The sequence below is a fragment of the Delphinapterus leucas genome, chromosome 3 (genome assembly GCF_059928025.1).
Source record: "Delphinapterus leucas isolate spDelLeu-1000000601 "Yukka" chromosome 3, BTC_Dleu_Yukka2, whole genome shotgun sequence".
Taxonomy (NCBI): Eukaryota; Metazoa; Chordata; class Mammalia; order Artiodactyla; family Monodontidae; genus Delphinapterus; species Delphinapterus leucas.
In genome coordinates, this window is record NC_143131.1 from 158421053 (window position 1) to 158444237 (window position 23185).

Below are 23185 nucleotides of genomic sequence, written 5' to 3' on the forward strand. Positions count from 1 at the left end.
ATCCTAGGAAACAGCTCCTTCGCGGCGACTTCTTCCCTGGGCTGGAAGATACTGTGGACTCTGCAGCTAGCCAAATGTTGGCCTGAGACGTCGCCGAGCTCTTTTGACTAGCCTTCTACAGCTGCACTCATTTCTCTGGGGCGTATGCCAAGCAGTAAGCGAGCCTCGTCCATCACAGCAGTAGCCTGTTGCCCCGGCTTAGAAAGTATAGAGGACGTTGAGGGAAAACGAAAGAGGTGTGCTAACAAGACGCGGGCTCTCTGCAAACGTTACAGGAAACCCTGCGTTGGACCCTCTCGGCTAGGGGAGTGGTAGGAGCTCTGTCCACACACCGTTTGCAGAGATGCAGGCCCAGCCAGGTGGCAGGCTGCGTTCAGAGGGGTTGTGGCAGCAGTACGTCTGTGACGCCTGTGGAGGCTTTGGAGCGTTGACGTGTGGACATCGGGGGTCAGAGCGTGCACTCGTGGTTAGGCGCTTTGCACCGGGGACGAGGGCAGGTAAAGTCGTTAGTTGAGAGAAGCAGAAGGCCGTACTATTTGCACGGGCTGCGCTGCGTGTACCCTGAAAGCAGCCTCTCGAAGAGCAGGGAGGCAGAGGGCATCTCGGCCGGCATCACCAAGGGCGTCCTGTCACGAAATGTGCAACTTGCAAGCAGGCTACCAACGCGCAGCTTTCGCGGAAGGCACCTCCTCGCCAAGAGAGTGATACCTTGAGCGTGATCTGGGCAGCGATGTGTTCCCCCGGAGCGTAATTCTAGCACGTATAGATGCTAAGTGAGCTTAGCGGCACAACGTATGCCCCACAATGGCGAGGCAAAAACGCTTGCAAAGGCAGGGAACAGGCGCCGGTGCTTCCTCTCAGAGAACAAACAGTTCCCATGCAGTGCGTGCCCTCCTCGAAATGAAAGTGCGGTTTAGTGTGTTCAAAGAACAGTCATGATCGAGAGCGCTGCAGGAGTACACTCTCAAAAGTTAATGGGAAGATGCCCTCCCACGAGTGGCTATAGCCCGAACGCCGTGAAGTCCTTTTTCTCCTGCGTGCCAAAGGAGAAAAGAAAAAGGCCATCTCTGCGAAAAGAAAAGGGACCTATGGTGCTCCAAAACAACGACAATAATTTTCAAGTACGGCCTTTTCACAGTATGGGACTGAACACCGTGACTCGCTGCGCCTGGCGTACTCGTAAGAGGTCCTGCCGAAGATCTGTGTGGTTTCCAGGAGAGCTACCGGATGCCTTCGTTTCAGAAGCCAAAGGAACATGAACTGGATGCAAGCAGCCCGGCTTAGGCTGCCTCGCTGCACAAGCATGTGTGGTCCGCGCGAAGGGACTTCGAACGTTGAATGAGCGGCCCCCGTTACTTTTAGGGGTCTGGAGCGTACGAGGAATGAAGGCACCACAAAGGCGTTTTCAACAGACTGACTTCAAACTAAAAAATTCTCCCTGGTGGCAGTGAGACTCTCTGGAGATCAAGGTGGTGACTTGGACTGTAACTAACGCCTGCTCCAACAGGCCCTAGGCTCTGGAGGCTCCCTGTGCAGTCGAGACGGTCGTATCTGGCAACCAAGGCCATGTTTTGGCCCCAGTTTGCATGCCAGACGTGATGGGCGTACCGAGTATAATCCCTTCCTGAGATCCTTGGGTGAGTAAGGGTAATTTTCAGGTGAGCTGGCCTCCGCAAGGTAGAACCGAGGAGGCTGTTGGGAAAAGGCCAAGGCTTTGAGATGGCAACGGACAGCACGAGCTTGACAGCTGCAAGGCCAGAAATCATTTCTTATCCTAGGAAACAGCTCCTTCGCGGCGACTTCTTCCCTGGGCTGGAAGATACTGTGGACTCTGCAGCTAGCCAAATGTTGGCCTGAGACGTCGCCGAGCTCTTTTGACTAGCCTTCTACAGCTGCACTCATTTCTCTGGGGCGTATGCCAAGCAGTAAGCGAGCCTCGTCCATCACAGCAGTAGCCTGTTGCCCCGGCTTAGAAAGTATAGAGGACGTTGAGGGAAAACGAAAGAGGTGTGCTAACAAGACGCGGGCTCTCTGCAAACGTTACAGGAAACCCTGCGTTGGACCCTCTCGGCTAGGGGAGTGGTAGGAGCTCTGTCCACACACCGTTTGCAGAGATGCAGGCCCAGCCAGGTGGCAGGCTGCGTTCAGAGGGGTTGTGGCAGCAGTACGTCTGTGACGCCTGTGGAGGCTTTGGAGCGTTGACGTGTGGACATCGGGGGTCAGAGCGTGCACTCGTGGTTAGGCGCTTTGCACCGGGGACGAGGGCAGGTAAAGTCGTTAGTTGAGAGAAGCAGAAGGCCGTACTATTTGCACGGGCTGCGCTGCGTGTACCCTCAAAGCAGCCTCTCGAAGAGCAGGGAGGCAGAGGGCATCTCGGCCGGCATCACCAAGGGCGTCCTGTCACGAAATGTGCAACTTGCAAGCAGGCTACCAACGCGCACCTTTTGCGGAAGGCACCTCCTCGCCAAGAGAGTGATACCTTGAGCGTGATCTGGGCAGCGATGTGTTCCCCCGGAGCGTAATTCTAGCACGTATAGATGCTAAGTGAGCTTAGCGGCACAACGTATGCCCCACAATGGCGAGGCAAAAACGCTTGCAAAGGCAGGGAACAGGCGCCGGTGCTTCCTCTCAGAGAACAAACAGTTCCCATGCAGTGCGTGCCCTCCTCGAAATGAAAGTGCGGTTTAGTGTGTTCAAAGAACAGTCATGATCGAGAGCGCTGCAGGAGTACACTCTCAAAAGTTAATGGGAAGATGCCCTCCCACGAGTGGCTATAGGCCAAACGCCGTGAAGTCCTTTTTCTCCTGCGTGCCAAAGGAGAAAAGAAAAAGGCCATCTCTGCGAAAAGAACAGGGACCTATGGTGCTCCAAAACAACGACAATATTTTTCAAGTACGGCCCTTTCACAGTATGGGACTGAACACCGTGACTCGCTGCGCCTGGCGTACTCGTAAGAGGTCCTGCCGAAGATCTGTGTGGTTTCCAGGAGAGCTACCGGATGCCTTCGTTTCAGAAGCCAAAGGAACATGAACTGGATGCAAGCAGCCCGGCTTAGGCTGCCTCGCTGCACAAGCATGTGTGGTCCGCGCGAAGGGACTTCGAACGTTGAATGAGCGGCCCCCGTTACTTTTAGGGGTCTGGAGCGTACGAGGAATGAAGGCACCACAAAGGCGTTTTCAACAGACTGCCCTCTCAAACTAAAAAATTCTCCCTGGTGGCAGTGAGACTCTCTGGAGATCAAGGTGGTGACTTGGACTGTAACTAACGCCTGCTCCAACAGGCCCTAGGCTCTGGAGGCTCCCTGTGCAGTCGAGACGGTCGTATCTGGCAACCAAGGCCATGTTTTGGCCCCAGTTTGCATGCCACACGTGATGGGCGTACCGAGTATAATCCCTTCCTGAGATCCTTGGGTGAGTAAGGGTAATTTTCAGGTGAGCTGGCCTCCGCAAGGTAGAACCGAGGAGGCTGTTGGGAAAAGGCCAAGGCTTTGAGATGGCAACCATCAGCACGAGCTTGACAGCTGCAAGGCCAGAAATCATTTCTTATCCTAGGAAACAGCTCCTTCGCGGCGACTTCTTCCCTGGGCTGGAAGATACTATGGACTCTGCAGCTAGCCAAATGTTGGCCTGAGACGTCGCCGAGCTCTTTTGACTAGCCCTCTACAGCTGCACTCATTTCTCTGGGGCGTATGACAGGCAGTAAGCAGACCCCGTCCACCGCAGCAGAAGGCCGTTCCCCCCCACCCCCCACCCCCAGCTTAGAAAGCACAGACGAGGGTGAGGGAAGAGGAAAAAGAGAGGAGCACCAGAAAGGGCTCTCTGCAAACGTTACAGGAAACCCTGCGTTGGACCCTCTCGGCTAGGGGAGTGGTAGGAGCTCTGTCCACATGCCGTTTGCAGAGATACAGCCCCAGCCAGGCGGCAGGCTGCGTCCAGAGGGGAAGTGGAAGCAGTACGCCTGTGAAGGCTTTGGAATATTGACGTGTGGACGTCGGGCTCAGAGCGCGCAATTGTGGTGAGGCGCTTTGCCCCGGGGACGAGGGCGGGTAGAGTCTTGAGTTGAGAGAAACAGAAGGCTGAACTTTGCACAGGCTACGCTGAGTGTATCCTCAAAGCAGGGCTTCTCAAAGAGCAGAGAAGCAGGCGGCCGTCTCGATCAGCGTGACCTAGAGCGTTCACGTCAAGAGAGGAGCACCTTCAAACAGGCTACCAATGCACAGCTTTCGAGGAAGGTACCTCCACGCCAAGAAAGTGACACCTTGAGGGTGATCCGGGCACCGATGTGTTCCCCTGGAAGGTCATTCTACCACTTGTAATTCCTAAGGGAGCTGAGCCGCACAATGTATGCCTCACAGTGGCGAGGCGAAAACATTTCAAAAGCAGTGAACCCCAAAATACACAGGCCCAGTAGTGCCACCTACTTCTCTCAGAGAACAAAGAGTTCCCATGCAGTGCGCTCCCTCCTTGAATGGAAAGTGCAGTTTAGTGTGTTCAAGGAACAGTCATGCTCGAGAGCGCTGCAGGAGGGCACTCTCCAAAGTTAATGAGAAGCTGCCCTCTCTCGCGTGGGTAAAGGCCGAACACCGTGAAGGTATCTCTCTGTGTGCAAAAGGAGGAGACAGAAAGGCCATCTCTCGGAAAAGATCAGGAACCCTCTGAGCGCAAAAAGAGCGACGGTATTTCTCAAGTACGGCCCTTTCAGTGTATCGGACTTAATAAACACGACTCGCTGTGCCCGGCAAACTTGTAGACGTCCTGCAAAGTTTAGTGAGTGTTCCAGGAGAGCTGCCGGACGCCTTCGTTTCCGAAGCCAAAGGAGCACGAACTCGCCGCAAGCAGCCTGCCTTAGGCTTCCTCGCTCCACAAGTATGCGTCGTCCCCAGGAGGGAGCTTGAACGTTGACAAGCCCCCGTTACTTTCAGGGGTCTGGAGTGTAGGAGGAATGAAGGGCGCACAAAGGCGTTCTCAAAGGAGTGCGCTCTCAAACCGAAGGTCTCCCTGGTGGCGGCGGTGAGCCTTTCTGCAGATCAAGATAGTGAGGTGGGCTGTAACGAAAGGCCGCCTCCGACAGCCCATGTGCTCGGAGGCTCCCAGCGCAAGTCAGGGCTGTGGCATCCGGCGGCTAGGCCAGTGCTTTGGCGCCAGGTTGCTTGCCACAGGCGATGGGCATACTGCATATAGGTAGTCCCTTAGTGAGGTCCTCGGTAAGTAAGAGTGGTTCTTAAGTGAGCGGACTCCGCAAAAATAGAGCCAAGGAGCTTGGTGGGAAAAGGCTTTGAGGCGCCAACGGCCAGCGCGAGGCCGACAGATGCAATGGCACAATTCGTTGCTTAGCCTAGGAAAGAACTCCTAAGCAGCGCATTCCTTCCTGGGCTGGAAGACATCTGTGAACCCTGTGGCAGGACAACTTTTGGACTGAGACGTCCCTGAGCTCTTTTGACTAGGCCTCTACAGCTGCACTCATTTCTCTGTGGCGTATGCCAAGCAGTAAGCGAGCCTCGTCCATCACAGCAGTAGCCTGTTGCCCCGGCTTAGAAAGTATAGAGGACGGTGAGGGAAAACGAAAGAGGTGTGCTAACAAGACGCGGGCTCTCTGCAAACGTTACAGGAAACCCTGCGTTGGACCCTCTCGGCTAGGGGAGTGGTAGGAGCTCTGTCCACACACCGTTTGCAGAGATGCAGGCCCAGCCAGGTGGCAGGCTGCGTTCAGAGGGGTTGTGGCAGCAGTACGTCTGTGACGCCTGTGGAGGCTTTGGAGCGTTGACGTGTGGACATCGGGGGTCCGAGCGTGCACTCGTGGTTAGGCGCTTTGCACCGGGGACGAGGGCAGGTAAAGTCGTTAGTTGAGAGAAGCAGAAGGCCGTACTATTTGCACGGGCTGCGCTGCGTGTACCCTCAAAGCAGCCTCTCGAAGAGCAGGGAGGCAGAGGGCATCTCGGCCGGCATCACCAAGGGCGTCCTGTCACGAAATGTGCAACTTGCAAGCAGGCTACCAACGCGCAGCTTTCGCGGAAGGCACCTCCTCGCCAAGAGAGTGATACCTTGAGCGTGATCTGGGCAGCGATGTGTTTCCCCGGAGAGTAATTCTAGCACGTATAGATGCTAACTGAGCTTAGCGGCACAACGTATGCCCCACAATGGCGAGGCAAAAACGCTTGCAAAGGCAGGGAACAGGCGCCGGTGCTTCCTCTCAGAGAACAAACAGTTCCCATGCAGTGCGTGCCCTCCTCGAAATGAAAGTGCGGTTTAGTGTGTTCAAAGAACAGTCATGATCGAGAGCGCTGCAGGAGTACACTCTCAAAAGTTAATGGGAAGATGCCCTCCCACGAGTGGCTATAGGCCAAACGCCGTGAAGTCCTTTTTCTCCTGCGTGCCAAAGGAGAAAAGAAAAAGGCCATCTCTGCGAAAAGAACAGGGACCTATGGTGCTCCAAAACAACGACAATATTTTTCAAGTACGGCCCTTTCACAGTATGGGACTGAACACCGTGACTCGCTGCGCCTGGCGTACTCGTAAGAGGTCCTGCCGAAGATCTGTGTGGTTTCCAGGAGAGCTACCGGATGCCTTCGTTTCAGAAGCCAAAGGAACATGAACTGGATGCAAGCAGCCCGGCTTAGGCTGCCTCGCTGCACAAGCATGTGTGGTCCGCGCGAAGGGACTTCGAACGTTGAATGAGCGGCCCCCGTTACTTTTAGGGGTCTGGAGCGTACGAGGAATGAAGGCACCACAAAGGCGTTTTCAACAGACTGCCCTCTCAAACTAAAAAATTCTCCCTGGTGGCAGTGAGACTCTCTGGAGATCAAGGTGGTGACTTGGACTGTAACTAACGCCTGCTCCAACAGGCCCTAGGCTCTGGAGGCTCCCTGTGCAGTCGAGACGGTCGTATCTGGCAACCAAGGCCATGTTTTGGCCCCAGTTTGCATGCCACACGTGATGGGCGTACCGAGTATAATCCCTTCCTGAGATCCTTGGGTGAGTAAGGGTAATTTTCAGGTGAGCTGGCCTCCGCAAGGTAGAACCGAGGAGGCTGTTGGGAAAAGGCCAAGGCTTTGAGATGGCAACCATCAGCACGAGCTTGACAGCTGCAAGGCCAGAAATCATTTCTTATCCTAGGAAACAGCTCCTTCGCGGCGACTTCTTCCCTGGGCTGGAAGATACTATGGACTCTGCAGCTAGCCAAATGTTGGCCTGAGACGTCGCCGAGCTCTTTTGACTAGCCCTCTACAGCTGCACTCATTTCTCTGGGGCGTATGACAGGCAGTAAGCAGACCCCGTCCACCGCAGCAGAAGGCTGTTCCCCCCCACCCCCCACCCCCAGCTTAGAAAGCACAGACGAGGGTGAGGGAAGAGGAAAAAGAGAGGAGCACCAGAAAGTGCTCTCTGCAAACGTTACAGGAAACCCTGCGTTGGACCCTCTCGGCTAGGGGAGTGGTAGGAGCTCTGTCCACACGCCGTTTGCAGAGATACAGCCCCAGCCAGGCGGCAGGCTGCGTCCAGAGGGGAAGTGGAAGCAGTACGCCTGTGAAGGCTTTGGAATATTGACGTGTGGACGTCGGGCTCAGAGCGCGCAATTGTGGTGAGGCGCTTTGCCCCGGGGACGAGGGCGGGTAGAGTCTTGAGTTGAGAGAAACAGAAGGCTGAACTTTGCACAGGCTACGCTGAGTGTATCCTCAAAGCAGGGCTTCTCAAAGAGCAGAGAAGCAGGCGGCCGTCTCGATCAGCGTGACCTAGAGCGTTCACGTCAAGAGAGGAGCACCTTCAAACAGGCTACCAATGCACAGCTTTCGAGGAAGGTACCTCCACGCCAAGAAAGTGACACCTTGAGGGTGATCCGGGCACCGATGTGTTCCCCTGGAAGGTCATTCTACCACTTGTAATTCCTAAGGGAGCTGAGCCGCACAATGTATGCCTCACAGTGGCGAGGCGAAAACATTTCAAAAGCAGTGAACCCCAAAATACACAGGCCCAGTAGTGCCACCTACTTCTCTCAGAGAACAAAGAGTTCCCATGCAGTGCGCTCCCTCCTTGAATGGAAAGTGCAGTTTAGTGTGTTCAAGGAACAGTCATGCTCGAGAGCGCTGCAGGAGGGCACTCTCCAAAGTTAATGAGAAGCTGCCCTCTCTCGCGTGGGTAAAGGCCGAACACCGTGAAGGTATCTCTCTGTGTGCAAAAGGAGGAGACAGAAAGGCCATCTCTCGGAAAAGATCAGGAACCCTCTGAGCGCAAAAAGAGCGACGGTATTTCTCAAGTACGGCCCTTTCAGTGTATCGGACTTAATAAACACGACTCGCTGTGCCCGGCAAACTTGTAGACGTCCTGCAAAGTTTAGTGAGTGTTCCAGGAGAGCTGCCGGACGCCTTCGTTTCCGAAGCCAAAGGAGCACGAACTCGCCGCAAGCAGCCTGCCTTAGGCTTCCTCGCTCCACAAGTATGCGTCGTCCCCAGGAGGGAGCTTGAACGTTGACAAGCCCCCGTTACTTTCAGGGGTCTGGAGTGTAGGAGGAATGAAGGGCGCACAAAGGCGTTCTCAAAGGAGTGCGCTCTCAAACCGAAGGTCTCCCTGGTGGCGGCGGTGAGCCTTTCTGCAGATCAAGATAGTGAGGTGGGCTGTAACGAAAGGCCGCCTCCGACAGCCCATGTGCTCGGAGGCTCCCAGCGCAAGTCAGGGCTGTGGCATCCGGCGGCTAGGCCAGTGCTTTGGCGCCAGGTTGCTTGCCACAGGCGATGGGCATACTGCATATAGGTAGTCCCTTAGTGAGGTCCTCGGTAAGTAAGAGTGGTTCTTAAGTGAGCGGACTCCGCAAAAATAGAGCCAAGGAGCTTGGTGGGAAAAGGCTTTGAGGCGCCAACGGCCAGCGCGAGGCCGACAGATGCAATGGCACAATTCGTTGCTTAGCCTAGGAAAGAACTCCTAAGCAGCGCATTCCTTCCTGGGCTGGAAGACATCTGTGAACCCTGTGGCAGGACAACTTTTGGACTGAGACGTCCCTGAGCTCTTTTGACTAGGCCTCTACAGCTGCACTCATTTCTCTGTGGCGTATGCCAAGCAGTAAGCGAGCCTCGTCCATCACAGCAGTAGCCTGTTGCCCCGGCTTAGAAAGTATAGAGGACGGTGAGGGAAAACGAAAGAGGTGTGCTAACAAGACGCGGGCTCTCTGCAAACGTTACAGGAAACCCTGCGTTGGACCCTCTCGGCTAGGGGAGTGGTAGGAGCTCTGTCCACACACCGTTTGCAGAGATGCAGGCCCAGCCAGGTGGCAGGCTGCGTTCAGAGGGGTTGTGGCAGCAGTACGTCTGTGACGCCTGTGGAGGCTTTGGAGCGTTGACGTGTGGACATCGGGGGTCAGAGCGTGCACTCGTGGTTAGGCGCTTTGCACCGGGGACGAGGGCAGGTAAAGTCGTTAGTTGAGAGAAGCAGAAGGCCGTACTATTTGCACGGGCTGCGCTGCGTGTACCCTCAAAGCAGCCTCTCGAAGAGCAGGGAGGCAGAGGGCATCTCGGCCGGCATCACCAAGGGCGTCCTGTCACGAAATGTGCAACTTGCAAGCAGGCTACCAACGCGCAGCTTTCGCGGAAGGCACCTCCTCGCCAAGAGAGTGATACCTTGAGCGTGATCTGGGCAGCGATGTGTTTCCCCGGAGAGTAATTCTAGCACGTATAGATGCTAACTGAGCTTAGCGGCACAACGTATGCCCCACAATGGCGAGGCAAAAACGCTTGCAAAGGCAGGGAACAGGCGCCGGTGCTTCCTCTCAGAGAACAAACAGTTCCCATGCAGTGCGTGCCCTCCTCGAAATGAAAGTGCGGTTTAGTGTGTTCAAAGAACAGTCATGATCGAGAGCGCTGCAGGAGTACACTCTCAAAAGTTAATGGGAAGATGCCCTCCCACGAGTGGCTATAGCCCGAACGCCGTGAAGTCCTTTTTCTCCTGCGTGCCAAAGGAGAAAAGAAAAAGGCCATCTCTGCGAAAAGAAAAGGGACCTATGGTGCTCCAAAACAACGACAATAATTTTCAAGTACGGCCTTTTCACAGTATGGGACTGAACACCGTGACTCGCTGCGCCTGGCGTCCTCGTAAGAGGTCCTGCCGAAGATCTGTGTGGTTTCCAGGAGAGCTACCGGATGCCTTCGTTTCAGAAGCCAAAGGAACATGAACTGGATGCAAGCAGCCCGGCTTAGGCTGCCTCGCTGCACAAGCATGTGTGGTCCGCGCGAAGGGACTTCGAACGTTGAATGAGCGGCCCCCGTTACTTTTAGGGGTCTGGAGCGTACGAGGAATGAAGGCACCACAAAGGCGTTTTCAACAGACTGACTTCAAACTAAAAAATTCTCCCTGGTGGCAGTGAGACTCTCTGGAGATCAAGGTGGTGACTTGGACTGTAACTAACGCCTGCTCCAACAGGCCCTAGGCTCTGGAGGCTCCCTGTGCAGTCGAGACGGTCGTATCTGGCAACCAAGGCCATGTTTTGGCCCCAGTTTGCATGCCACACGTGATGGGCGTACCGAGTATAATCCCTTCCTGAGATCCTTGGGTGAGTAAGGGTAATTTTCAGGTGAGCTGGCCTCCGCAAGGTAGAACCGAGGAGGCTGTTGGGAAAAGGCCAAGGCTTTGAGATGGCAACGGACAGCACGAGCTTGACAGCTGCAAGGCCAGAAATCATTTCTTATCCTAGGAAACAGCTCCTTCGCGGCGACTTCTTCCCTGGGCTGGAAGATACTGTGGACTCTGCAGCTAGCCAAATGTTGGCCTGAGACGTCGCCGAGCTCTTTTGACTAGCCTTCTACAGCTGCACTCATTTCTCTGGGGCGTATGCCAAGCAGTAAGCGAGCCTCGTCCATCACAGCAGTAGCCTGTTGCCCCGGCTTAGAAAGTATAGAGGACGTTGAGGGAAAACGAAAGAGGTGTGCTAACAAGACGCGGGCTCTCTGCAAACGTTACAGGAAACCCTGCGTTGGACCCTCTCGGCTAGGGGAGTGGTAGGAGCTCTGTCCACACACCGTTTGCAGAGATGCAGGCCCAGCCAGGTGGCAGGCTGCGTTCAGAGGGGTTGTGGCAGCAGTACGTCTGTGACGCCTGTGGAGGCTTTGGAGCGTTGACGTGTGGACATCGGGGGTCAGAGCGTGCACTCGTGGTTAGGCGCTTTGCACCGGGGACGAGGGCAGGTAAAGTCGTTAGTTGAGAGAAGCAGAAGGCCGTACTATTTGCACGGGCTGCGCTGCGTGTACCCTCAAAGCAGCCTCTCGAAGAGCAGGGAGGCAGAGGGCATCTCGGCCGGCATCACCAAGGGCGTCCTGTCACGAAATGTGCAACTTGCAAGCAGGCTACCAACGCGCACCTTTTGCGGAAGGCACCTCCTCGCCAAGAGAGTGATACCTTGAGCGTGATCTGGGCAGCGATGTGTTCCCCCGGAGCGTAATTCTAGCACGTATAGATGCTAAGTGAGCTTAGCGGCACAACGTATGCCCCACAATGGCGAGGCAAAAACGCTTGCAAAGGCAGGGAACAGGCGCCGGTGCTTCCTCTCAGAGAACAAACAGTTCCCATGCAGTGCGTGCCCTCCTCGAAATGAAAGTGCGGTTTAGTGTGTTCAAAGAACAGTCATGATCGAGAGCGCTGCAGGAGTACACTCTCAAAAGTTAATGGGAAGATGCCCTCCCACGAGTGGCTATAGGCCAAACGCCGTGAAGTCCTTTTTCTCCTGCGTGCCAAAGGAGAAAAGAAAAAGGCCATCTCTGCGAAAAGAACAGGGACCTATGGTGCTCCAAAACAACGACAATATTTTTCAAGTACGGCCCTTTCACAGTATGGGACTGAACACCGTGACTCGCTGCGCCTGGCGTACTCGTAAGAGGTCCTGCCGAAGATCTGTGTGGTTTCCAGGAGAGCTACCGGATGCCTTCGTTTCAGAAGCCAAAGGAACATGAACTGGATGCAAGCAGCCCGGCTTAGGCTGCCTCGCTGCACAAGCATGTGTGGTCCGCGCGAAGGGACTTCGAACGTTGAATGAGCGGCCCCCGTTACTTTTAGGGGTCTGGAGCGTACGAGGAATGAAGGCACCACAAAGGCGTTTTCAACAGACTGCCCTCTCAAACTAAAAAATTCTCCCTGGTGGCAGTGAGACTCTCTGGAGATCAAGGTGGTGACTTGGACTGTAACTAACGCCTGCTCCAACAGGCCCTAGGCTCTGGAGGCTCCCTGTGCAGTCGAGACGGTCGTATCTGGCAACCAAGGCCATGTTTTGGCCCCAGTTTGCATGCCACACGTGATGGGCGTACCGAGTATAATCCCTTCCTGAGATCCTTGGGTGAGTAAGGGTAATTTTCAGGTGAGCTGGCCTCCGCAAGGTAGAACCGAGGAGGCTGTTGGGAAAAGGCCAAGGCTTTGAGATGGCAACCATCAGCACGAGCTTGACAGCTGCAAGGCCAGAAATCATTTCTTATCCTAGGAAACAGCTCCTTCGCGGCGACTTCTTCCCTGGGCTGGAAGATACTATGGACTCTGCAGCTAGCCAAATGTTGGCCTGAGACGTCGCCGAGCTCTTTTGACTAGCCCTCTACAGCTGCACTCATTTCTCTGGGGCGTATGACAGGCAGTAAGCAGACCCCGTCCACCGCAGCAGAAGGCTGTTCCCCCCCACCCCCCACCCCCAGCTTAGAAAGCACAGACGAGGGTGAGGGAAGAGGAAAAAGAGAGGAGCACCAGAAAGTGCTCTCTGCAAACGTTACAGGAAACCCTGCGTTGGACCCTCTCGGCTAGGGGAGTGGTAGGAGCTCTGTCCACACGCCGTTTGCAGAGATACAGCCCCAGCCAGGCGGCAGGCTGCGTCCAGAGGGGAAGTGGAAGCAGTACGCCTGTGAAGGCTTTGGAATATTGACGTGTGGACGTCGGGCTCAGAGCGCGCAATTGTGGTGAGGCGCTTTGCCCCGGGGACGAGGGCGGGTAGAGTCTTGAGTTGAGAGAAACAGAAGGCTGAACTTTGCACAGGCTACGCTGAGTGTATCCTCAAAGCAGGGCTTCTCAAAGAGCAGAGAAGCAGGCGGCCGTCTCGATCAGCGTGACCTAGAGCGTTCACGTCAAGAGAGGAGCACCTTCAAACAGGCTACCAATGCACAGCTTTCGAGGAAGGTACCTCCACGCCAAGAAAGTGACACCTTGAGGGTGATCCGGGCACCGATGTGTTCCCCTGGAAGGTCATTCTACCACTTGTAATTCCTAAGGGAGCTGAGCCGCACAATGTATGCCTCACAGTGGCGAGGCGAAAACATTTCAAAAGCAGTGAACCCCAAAATACACAGGCCCAGTAGTGCCACCTACTTCTCTCAGAGAACAAAGAGTTCCCATGCAGTGCGCTCCCTCCTTGAATGGAAAGTGCAGTTTAGTGTGTTCAAGGAACAGTCATGCTCGAGAGCGCTGCAGGAGGGCACTCTCCAAAGTTAATGAGAAGCTGCCCTCTCTCGCGTGGGTAAAGGCCGAACACCGTGAAGGTATCTCTCTGTGTGCAAAAGGAGGAGACAGAAAGGCCATCTCTCGGAAAAGATCAGGAACCCTCTGAGCGCAAAAAGAGCGACGGTATTTCTCAAGTACGGCCCTTTCAGTGTATCGGACTTAATAAACACGACTCGCTGTGCCCGGCAAACTTGTAGACGTCCTGCAAAGTTTAGTGAGTGTTCCAGGAGAGCTGCCGGACGCCTTCGTTTCCGAAGCCAAAGGAGCACGAACTCGCCGCAAGCAGCCTGCCTTAGGCTTCCTCGCTCCACAAGTATGCGTCGTCCCCAGGAGGGAGCTTGAACGTTGACAAGCCCCCGTTACTTTCAGGGGTCTGGAGTGTAGGAGGAATGAAGGGCGCACAAAGGCGTTCTCAAAGGAGTGCGCTCTCAAACCGAAGGTCTCCCTGGTGGCGGCGGTGAGCCTTTCTGCAGATCAAGATAGTGAGGTGGGCTGTAACGAAAGGCCGCCTCCGACAGCCCATGTGCTCGGTGGCTCCCAGCGCAAGTCAGGGCTGTGGCATCCGGCGGCTAGGCCAGTGCTTTGGCGCCAGGTTGCTTGCCACAGGCGATGGGCATACTGCATATAGGTAGTCCCTTAGTGAGGTCCTCGGTAAGTAAGAGTGGTTCTTAAGTGAGCGGACTCCGCAAAAATAGAGCCAAGGAGCTTGGTGGGAAAAGGCTTTGAGGCGCCAACGGCCAGCGCGAGGCCGACAGATGCAATGGCACAATTCGTTGCTTAGCCTAGGAAAGAACTCCTAAGCAGCGCATTCCTTCCTGGGCTGGAAGACATCTGTGAACCCTGTGGCAGGACAACTTTTGGACTGAGACGTCCCTGAGCTCTTTTGACTAGGCCTCTACAGCTGCACTCATTTCTCTGTGGCGTATGCCAAGCAGTAAGCGAGCCTCGTCCATCACAGCAGTAGCCTGTTGCCCCGGCTTAGAAAGTATAGAGGACGGTGAGGGAAAACGAAAGAGGTGTGCTAACAAGACGCGGGCTCTCTGCAAACGTTACAGGAAACCCTGCGTTGGACCCTCTCGGCTAGGGGAGTGGTAGGAGCTCTGTCCACACACCGTTTGCAGAGATGCAGGCCCAGCCAGGTGGCAGGCTGCGTTCAGAGGGGTTGTGGCAGCAGTACGTCTGTGACGCCTGTGGAGGCTTTGGAGCGTTGACGTGTGGACATCGGGGGTCAGAGCGTGCACTCGTGGTTAGGCGCTTTGCACCGGGGACGAGGGCAGGTAAAGTCGTTAGTTGAGAGAAGCAGAAGGCCGTACTATTTGCACGGGCTGCGCTGCGTGTACCCTCAAAGCAGCCTCTCGAAGAGCAGGGAGGCAGAGGGCATCTCGGCCGGCATCACCAAGGGCGTCCTGTCACGAAATGTGCAACTTGCAAGCAGGCTACCAACGCGCAGCTTTCGCGGAAGGCACCTCCTCGCCAAGAGAGTGATACCTTGAGCGTGATCTGGGCAGCGATGTGTTTCCCCGGAGAGTAATTCTAGCACGTATAGATGCTAACTGAGCTTAGCGGCACAACGTATGCCCCACAATGGCGAGGCAAAAACGCTTGCAAAGGCAGGGAACAGGCGCCGGTGCTTCCTCTCAGAGAACAAACAGTTCCCATGCAGTGCGTGCCCTCCTCGAAATGAAAGTGCGGTTTAGTGTGTTCAAAGAACAGTCATGATCGAGAGCGCTGCAGGAGTACACTCTCAAAAGTTAATGGGAAGATGCCCTCCCACGAGTGGCTATAGCCCGAACGCCGTGAAGTCCTTTTTCTCCTGCGTGCCAAAGGAGAAAAGAAAAAGGCCATCTCTGCGAAAAGAAAAGGGACCTATGGTGCTCCAAAACAACGACAATAATTTTCAAGTACGGCCTTTTCACAGTATGGGACTGAACACCGTGACTCGCTGCGCCTGGCGTCCTCGTAAGAGGTCCTGCCGAAGATCTGTGTGGTTTCCAGGAGAGCTACCGGATGCCTTCGTTTCAGAAGCCAAAGGAACATGAACTGGATGCAAGCAGCCCGGCTTAGGCTGCCTCGCTGCACAAGCATGTGTGGTCCGCGCGAAGGGACTTCGAACGTTGAATGAGCGGCCCCCGTTACTTTTAGGGGTCTGGAGCGTACGAGGAATGAAGGCACCACAAAGGCGTTTTCAACAGACTGACTTCAAACTAAAAAATTCTCCCTGGTGGCAGTGAGACTCTCTGGAGATCAAGGTGGTGACTTGGACTGTAACTAACGCCTGCTCCAACAGGCCCTAGGCTCTGGAGGCTCCCTGTGCAGTCGAGACGGTCGTATCTGGCAACCAAGGCCATGTTTTGGCCCCAGTTTGCATGCCACACGTGATGGGCGTACCGAGTATAATCCCTTCCTGAGATCCTTGGGTGAGTAAGGGTAATTTTCAGGTGAGCTGGCCTCCGCAAGGTAGAACCGAGGAGGCTGTTGGGAAAAGGCCAAGGCTTTGAGATGGCAACGGACAGCACGAGCTTGACAGCTGCAAGGCCAGAAATCATTTCTTATCCTAGGAAACAGCTCCTTCGCGGCGACTTCTTCCCTGGGCTGGAAGATACTGTGGACTCTGCAGCTAGCCAAATGTTGGCCTGAGACGTCGCCGAGCTCTTTTGACTAGCCTTCTACAGCTGCACTCATTTCTCTGGGGCGTATGCCAAGCAGTAAGCGAGCCTCGTCCATCACAGCAGTAGCCTGTTGCCCCGGCTTAGAAAGTATAGAGGACGTTGAGGGAAAACGAAAGAGGTGTGCTAACAAGACGCGGGCTCTCTGCAAACGTTACAGGAAACCCTGCGTTGGACCCTCTCGGCTAGGGGAGTGGTAGGAGCTCTGTCCACACACCGTTTGCAGAGATGCAGGCCCAGCCAGGTGGCAGGCTGCGTTCAGAGGGGTTGTGGCAGCAGTACGTCTGTGACGCCTGTGGAGGCTTTGGAGCGTTGACGTGTGGACATCGGGGGTCAGAGCGTGCACTCGTGGTTAGGCGCTTTGCACCGGGGACGAGGGCAGGTAAAGTCGTTAGTTGAGAGAAGCAGAAGGCCGTACTATTTGCACGGGCTGCGCTGCGTGTACCCTCAAAGCAGCCTCTCGAAGAGCAGGGAGGCAGAGGGCATCTCGGCCGGCATCACCAAGGGCGTCCTGTCACGAAATGTGCAACTTGCAAGCAGGCTACCAACGCGCACCTTTTGCGGAAGGCACCTCCTCGCCAAGAGAGTGATACCTTGAGCGTGATCTGGGCAGCGATGTGTTCCCCCGGAGCGTAATTCTAGCACGTATAGATGCTAAGTGAGCTTAGCGGCACAACGTATGCCCCACAATGGCGAGGCAAAAACGCTTGCAAAGGCAGGGAACAGGCGCCGGTGCTTCCTCTCAGAGAACAAACAGTTCCCATGCAGTGCGTGCCCTCCTCGAAATGAAAGTGCGGTTTAGTGTGTTCAAAGAACAGTCATGATCGAGAGCGCTGCAGGAGTACACTCTCAAAAGTTAATGGGAAGATGCCCTCCCACGAGTGGCTATAGGCCAAACGCCGTGAAGTCCTTTTTCTCCTGCGTGCCAAAGGAGAAAAGAAAAAGGCCATCTCTGCGAAAAGAACAGGGACCTATGGTGCTCCAAAACAACGACAATATTTTTCAAGTACGGCCCTTTCACAGTATGGGACTGAACACCGTGACTCGCTGCGCCTGGCGTACTCGTAAGAGGTCCTGCCGAAGATCTGTGTGGTTTCCAGGAGAGCTACCGGATGCCTTCGTTTCAGAAGCCAAAGGAACATGAACTGGATGCAAGCAGCCCGGCTTAGGCTGCCTCGCTGCACAAGCATGTGTGGTCCGCGCGAAGGGACTTCGAACGTTGAATGAGCGGCCCCCGTTACTTTTAGGGGTCTGGAGCGTACGAGGAATGAAGGCACCACAAAGGCGTTTTCAACAGACTGCCCTCTCAAACTAAAAAATTCTCCCTGGTGGCAGTGAGACTCTCTGGAGATCAAGGTGGTGACTTGGACTGTAACTAACGCCTGCTCCAACAGGCCCTAGGCTCTGGAGGCTCCCTGTGCAGTCGAGACGGTCGTATCTGGCAACCAAGGCCATGTTTTGGCCCCAGTTTGCATGCCACACGTGATGGGCGTACCGAGTATAATCCCTTCCTGAGATCCTTGGGTGAGTAAGGGTAATTTTCAGGTGAGCTGGCCTCCGCAAGGTAGAACCGAGGAGGCTGTTGGGAAAAGGCCAAGGCTTTGAGATGGCAACCATCAGCACGAGCTTGACAGCTGCAAGGCCAGAAATCATTTCTTATCCTAGGAAACAGCTCCTTCGCGGCGACTTCTTCCCTGGGCTGGAAGATACTATGGACTCTGCAGCTAGCCAAATGTTGGCCTGAGACGTCGCCGAGCTCTTTTGACTAGCCCTCTACAGCTGCACTCATTTCTCTGGGGCGTATGACAGGCAGTAAGCAGACCCCGTCCACCGCAGCAGAAGGCCGTTCCCCCCCACCCCCCACCCCCAGCTTAGAAAGCACAGACGAGGGTGAGGGAAGAGGAAAAAGAGAGGAGCACCAGAAAGTGCTCTCTGCAAACGTTACAGGAAACCCTGCGTTGGACCCTCTCGGCTAGGGGAGTGGTAGGAGCTCTGTCCACATGCCGTTTGCAGAGATACAGCCCCAGCCAGGCGGCAGGCTGCGTCCAGAGGGGAAGTGGAAGCAGTACGCCTGTGAAGGCTTTGGAATATTGACGTGTGGACGTCGGGCTCAGAGCGCGCAATTGTGGTGAGGCGCTTTGCCCCGGGGACGAGGGCGGGTAGAGTCTTGAGTTGAGAGAAACAGAAGGCTGAACTTTGCACAGGCTACGCTGAGTGTATCCTCAAAGCAGGGCTTCTCAAAGAGCAGAGAAGCAGGCGGCCGTCTCGATCAGCGTGACCTAGAGCGTTCACGTCAAGAGAGGAGCACCTTCAAACAGGCTACCAATGCACAGCTTTCGAGGAAGGTACCTCCACGCCAAGAAAGTGACACCTTGAGGGTGATCCGGGCACCGATGTGTTCCCCTGGAAGGTCATTCTACCACTTGTAATTCCTAAGGGAGCTGAGCCGCACAATGTATGCCTCACAGTGGCGAGGCGAAAACATTTCAAAAGCAGTGAACCCCAAAATACACAGGCCCAGTAGTGCCACCTACTTCTCTCAGAGAACAAAGAGTTCCCATGCAGTGCGCTCCCTCCTTGAATGGAAAGTGCAGTTTAGTGTGTTCAAGGAACAGTCATGCTCGAGAGCGCTGCAGGAGGGCACTCTCCAAAGTTAATGAGAAGCTGCCCTCTCTCGCGTGGGTAAAGGCCGAACACCGTGAAGGTATCTCTCTGTGTGCAAAAGGAGGAGACAGAAAGGCCATCTCTCGGAAAAGATCAGGAACCCTCTGAGCGCAAAAAGAGCGACGGTATTTCTCAAGTACGGCCCTTTCAGTGTATCGGACTTAATAAACACGACTCGCTGTGCCCGGCAAACTTGTAGACGTCCTGCAAAGTTTAGTGAGTGTTCCAGGAGAGCTGCCGGACGCCTTCGTTTCCGAAGCCAAAGGAGCACGAACTCGCCGCAAGCAGCCTGCCTTAGGCTTCCTCGCTCCACAAGTATGCGTCGTCCCCAGGAGGGAGCTTGAACGTTGACAAGCCCCCGTTACTTTCAGGGGTCTGGAGTGTAGGAGGAATGAAGGGCGCACAAAGGCGTTCTCAAAGGAGTGCGCTCTCAAACCGAAGGTCTCCCTGGTGGCGGCGGTGAGCCTTTCTGCAGATCAAGATAGTGAGGTGGGCTGTAACGAAAGGCCGCCTCCGACAGCCCATGTGCTCGGAGGCTCCCAGCGCAAGTCAGGGCTGTGGCATCCGGCGGCTAGGCCAGTGCTTTGGCGCCAGGTTGCTTGCCACAGGCGATGGGCATACTGCATATAGGTAGTCCCTTAGTGAGGTCCTCGGTAAGTAAGAGTGGTTCTTAAGTGAGCGGACTCCGCAAAAATAGAGCCAAGGAGCTTGGTGGGAAAAGGCTTTGAGGCGCCAACGGCCAGCGCGAGGCCGACAGATGCAATGGCACAATTCGTTGCTTAGCCTAGGAAAGAACTCCTAAGCAGCGCATTCCTTCCTGGGCTGGAAGACATCTGTGAACCCTGTGGCAGGACAACTTTTGGACTGAGACGTCCCTGAGCTCTTTTGACTAGGCCTCTACAGCTGCACTCATTTCTCTGTGGCGTATGCCAAGCAGTAAGCGAGCCTCGTCCATCACAGCAGTAGCCTGTTGCCCCGGCTTAGAAAGTATAGAGGACGGTGAGGGAAAACGAAAGAGGTGTGCTAACAAGACGCGGGCTCTCTGCAAACGTTACAGGAAACCCTGCGTTGGACCCTCTCGGCTAGGGGAGTGGTAGGAGCTCTGTCCACACACCGTTTGCAGAGATGCAGGCCCAGCCAGGTGGCAGGCTGCGTTCAGAGGGGTTGTGGCAGCAGTACGTCTGTGACGCCTGTGGAGGCTTTGGAGCGTTGACGTGTGGACATCGGGGGTCCGAGCGTGCACTCGTGGTTAGGCGCTTTGCACCGGGGACGAGGGCAGGTAAAGTCGTTAGTTGAGAGAAGCAGAAGGCCGTACTATTTGCACGGGCTGCGCTGCGTGTACCCTCAAAGCAGCCTCTCGAAGAGCAGGGAGGCAGAGGGCATCTCGGCCGGCATCACCAAGGGCGTCCTGTCACGAAATGTGCAACTTGCAAGCAGGCTACCAACGCGCAGCTTTCGCGGAAGGCACCTCCTCGCCAAGAGAGTGATACCTTGAGCGTGATCTGGGCAGCGATGTGTTTCCCCGGAGAGTAATTCTAGCACGTATAGATGCTAACTGAGCTTAGCGGCACAACGTATGCCCCACAATGGCGAGGCAAAAACGCTTGCAAAGGCAGGGAACAGGCGCCGGTGCTTCCTCTCAGAGAACAAACAGTTCCCATGCAGTGCGTGCCCTCCTCGAAATGAAAGTGCGGTTTAGTGTGTTCAAAGAACAGTCATGATCGAGAGCGCTGCAGGAGTACACTCTCAAAAGTTAATGGGAAGATGCCCTCCCACGAGTGGCTATAGGCCAAACGCCGTGAAGTCCTTTTTCTCCTGCGTGCCAAAGGAGAAAAGAAAAAGGCCATCTCTGCGAAAAGAACAGGGACCTATGGTGCTCCAAAACAACGACAATATTTTTCAAGTACGGCCCTTTCACAGTATGGGACTGAACACCGTGACTCGCTGCGCCTGGCGTACTCGTAAGAGGTCCTGCCGAAGATCTGTGTGGTTTCCAGGAGAGCTACCGGATGCCTTCGTTTCAGAAGCCAAAGGAACATGAACTGGATGCAAGCAGCCCGGCTTAGGCTGCCTCGCTGCACAAGCATGTGTGGTCCGCGCGAAGGGACTTCGAACGTTGAATGAGCGGCCCCCGTTACTTTTAGGGGTCTGGAGCGTACGAGGAATGAAGGCACCACAAAGGCGTTTTCAACAGACTGCCCTCTCAAACTAAAAAATTCTCCCTGGTGGCAGTGAGACTCTCTGGAGATCAAGGTGGTGACTTGGACTGTAACTAACGCCTGCTCCAACAGGCCCTAGGCTCTGGAGGCTCCCTGTGCAGTCGAGACGGTCGTATCTGGCAACCAAGGCCATGTTTTGGCCCCAGTTTGCATGCCACACGTGATGGGCGTACCGAGTATAATCCCTTCCTGAGATCCTTGGGTGAGTAAGGGTAATTTTCAGGTGAGCTGGCCTCCGCAAGGTAGAACCGAGGAGGCTGTTGGGAAAAGGCCAAGGCTTTGAGATGGCAACCATCAGCACGAGCTTGACAGCTGCAAGGCCAGAAATCATTTCTTATCCTAGGAAACAGCTCCTTCGCGGCGACTTCTTCCCTGGGCTGGAAGATACTATGGACTCTGCAGCTAGCCAAATGTTGGCCTGAGACGTCGCCGAGCTCTTTTGACTAGCCCTCTACAGCTGCACTCATTTCTCTGGGGCGTATGACAGGCAGTAAGCAGACCCCGTCCACCGCAGCAGAAGGCTGTTCCCCCCCACCCCCCACCCCCAGCTTAGAAAGCACAGACGAGGGTGAGGGAAGAGGAAAAAGAGAGGAGCACCAGAAAGTGCTCTCTGCAAACGTTACAGGAAACCCTGCGTTGGACCCTCTCGGCTAGGGGAGTGGTAGGAGCTCTGTCCACACGCCGTTTGCAGAGATACAGCCCCAGCCAGGCGGCAGGCTGCGTCCAGAGGGGAAGTGGAAGCAGTACGCCTGTGAAGGCTTTGGAATATTGACGTGTGGACGTCGGGCTCAGAGCGCGCAATTGTGGTGAGGCGCTTTGCCCCGGGGACGAGGGCGGGTAGAGTCTTGAGTTGAGAGAAACAGAAGGCTGAACTTTGCACAGGCTACGCTGAGTGTATCCTCAAAGCAGGGCTTCTCAAAGAGCAGAGAAGCAGGCGGCCGTCTCGATCAGCGTGACCTAGAGCGTTCACGTCAAGAGAGGAGCACCTTCAAACAGGCTACCAATGCACAGCTTTCGAGGAAGGTACCTCCACGCCAAGAAAGTGACACCTTGAGGGTGATCCGGGCACCGATGTGTTCCCCTGGAAGGTCATTCTACCACTTGTAATTCCTAAGGGAGCTGAGCCGCACAATGTATGCCTCACAGTGGCGAGGCGAAAACATTTCAAAAGCAGTGAACCCCAAAATACACAGGCCCAGTAGTGCCACCTACTTCTCTCAGAGAACAAAGAGTTCCCATGCAGTGCGCTCCCTCCTTGAATGGAAAGTGCAGTTTAGTGTGTTCAAGGAACAGTCATGCTCGAGAGCGCTGCAGGAGGGCACTCTCCAAAGTTAATGAGAAGCTGCCCTCTCTCGCGTGGGTAAAGGCCGAACACCGTGAAGGTATCTCTCTGTGTGCAAAAGGAGGAGACAGAAAGGCCATCTCTCGGAAAAGATCAGGAACCCTCTGAGCGCAAAAAGAGCGACGGTATTTCTCAAGTACGGCCCTTTCAGTGTATCGGACTTAATAAACACGACTCGCTGTGCCCGGCAAACTTGTAGACGTCCTGCAAAGTTTAGTGAGTGTTCCAGGAGAGCTGCCGGACGCCTTCGTTTCCGAAGCCAAAGGAGCACGAACTCGCCGCAAGCAGCCTGCCTTAGGCTTCCTCGCTCCACAAGTATGCGTCGTCCCCAGGAGGGAGCTTGAACGTTGACAAGCCCCCGTTACTTTCAGGGGTCTGGAGTGTAGGAGGAATGAAGGGCGCACAAAGGCGTTCTCAAAGGAGTGCGCTCTCAAACCGAAGGTCTCCCTGGTGGCGGCGGTGAGCCTTTCTGCAGATCAAGATAGTGAGGTGGGCTGTAACGAAAGGCCGCCTCCGACAGCCCATGTGCTCGGAGGCTCCCAGCGCAAGTCAGGGCTGTGGCATCCGGCGGCTAGGCCAGTGCTTTGGCGCCAGGTTGCTTGCCACAGGCGATGGGCATACTGCATATAGGTAGTCCCTTAGTGAGGTCCTCGGTAAGTAAGAGTGGTTCTTAAGTGAGCGGACTCCGCAAAAATAGAGCCAAGGAGCTTGGTGGGAAAAGGCTTTGAGGCGCCAACGGCCAGCGCGAGGCCGACAGATGCAATGGCACAATTCGTTGCTTAGCCTAGGAAAGAACTCCTAAGCAGCGCATTCCTTCCTGGGCTGGAAGACATCTGTGAACCCTGTGGC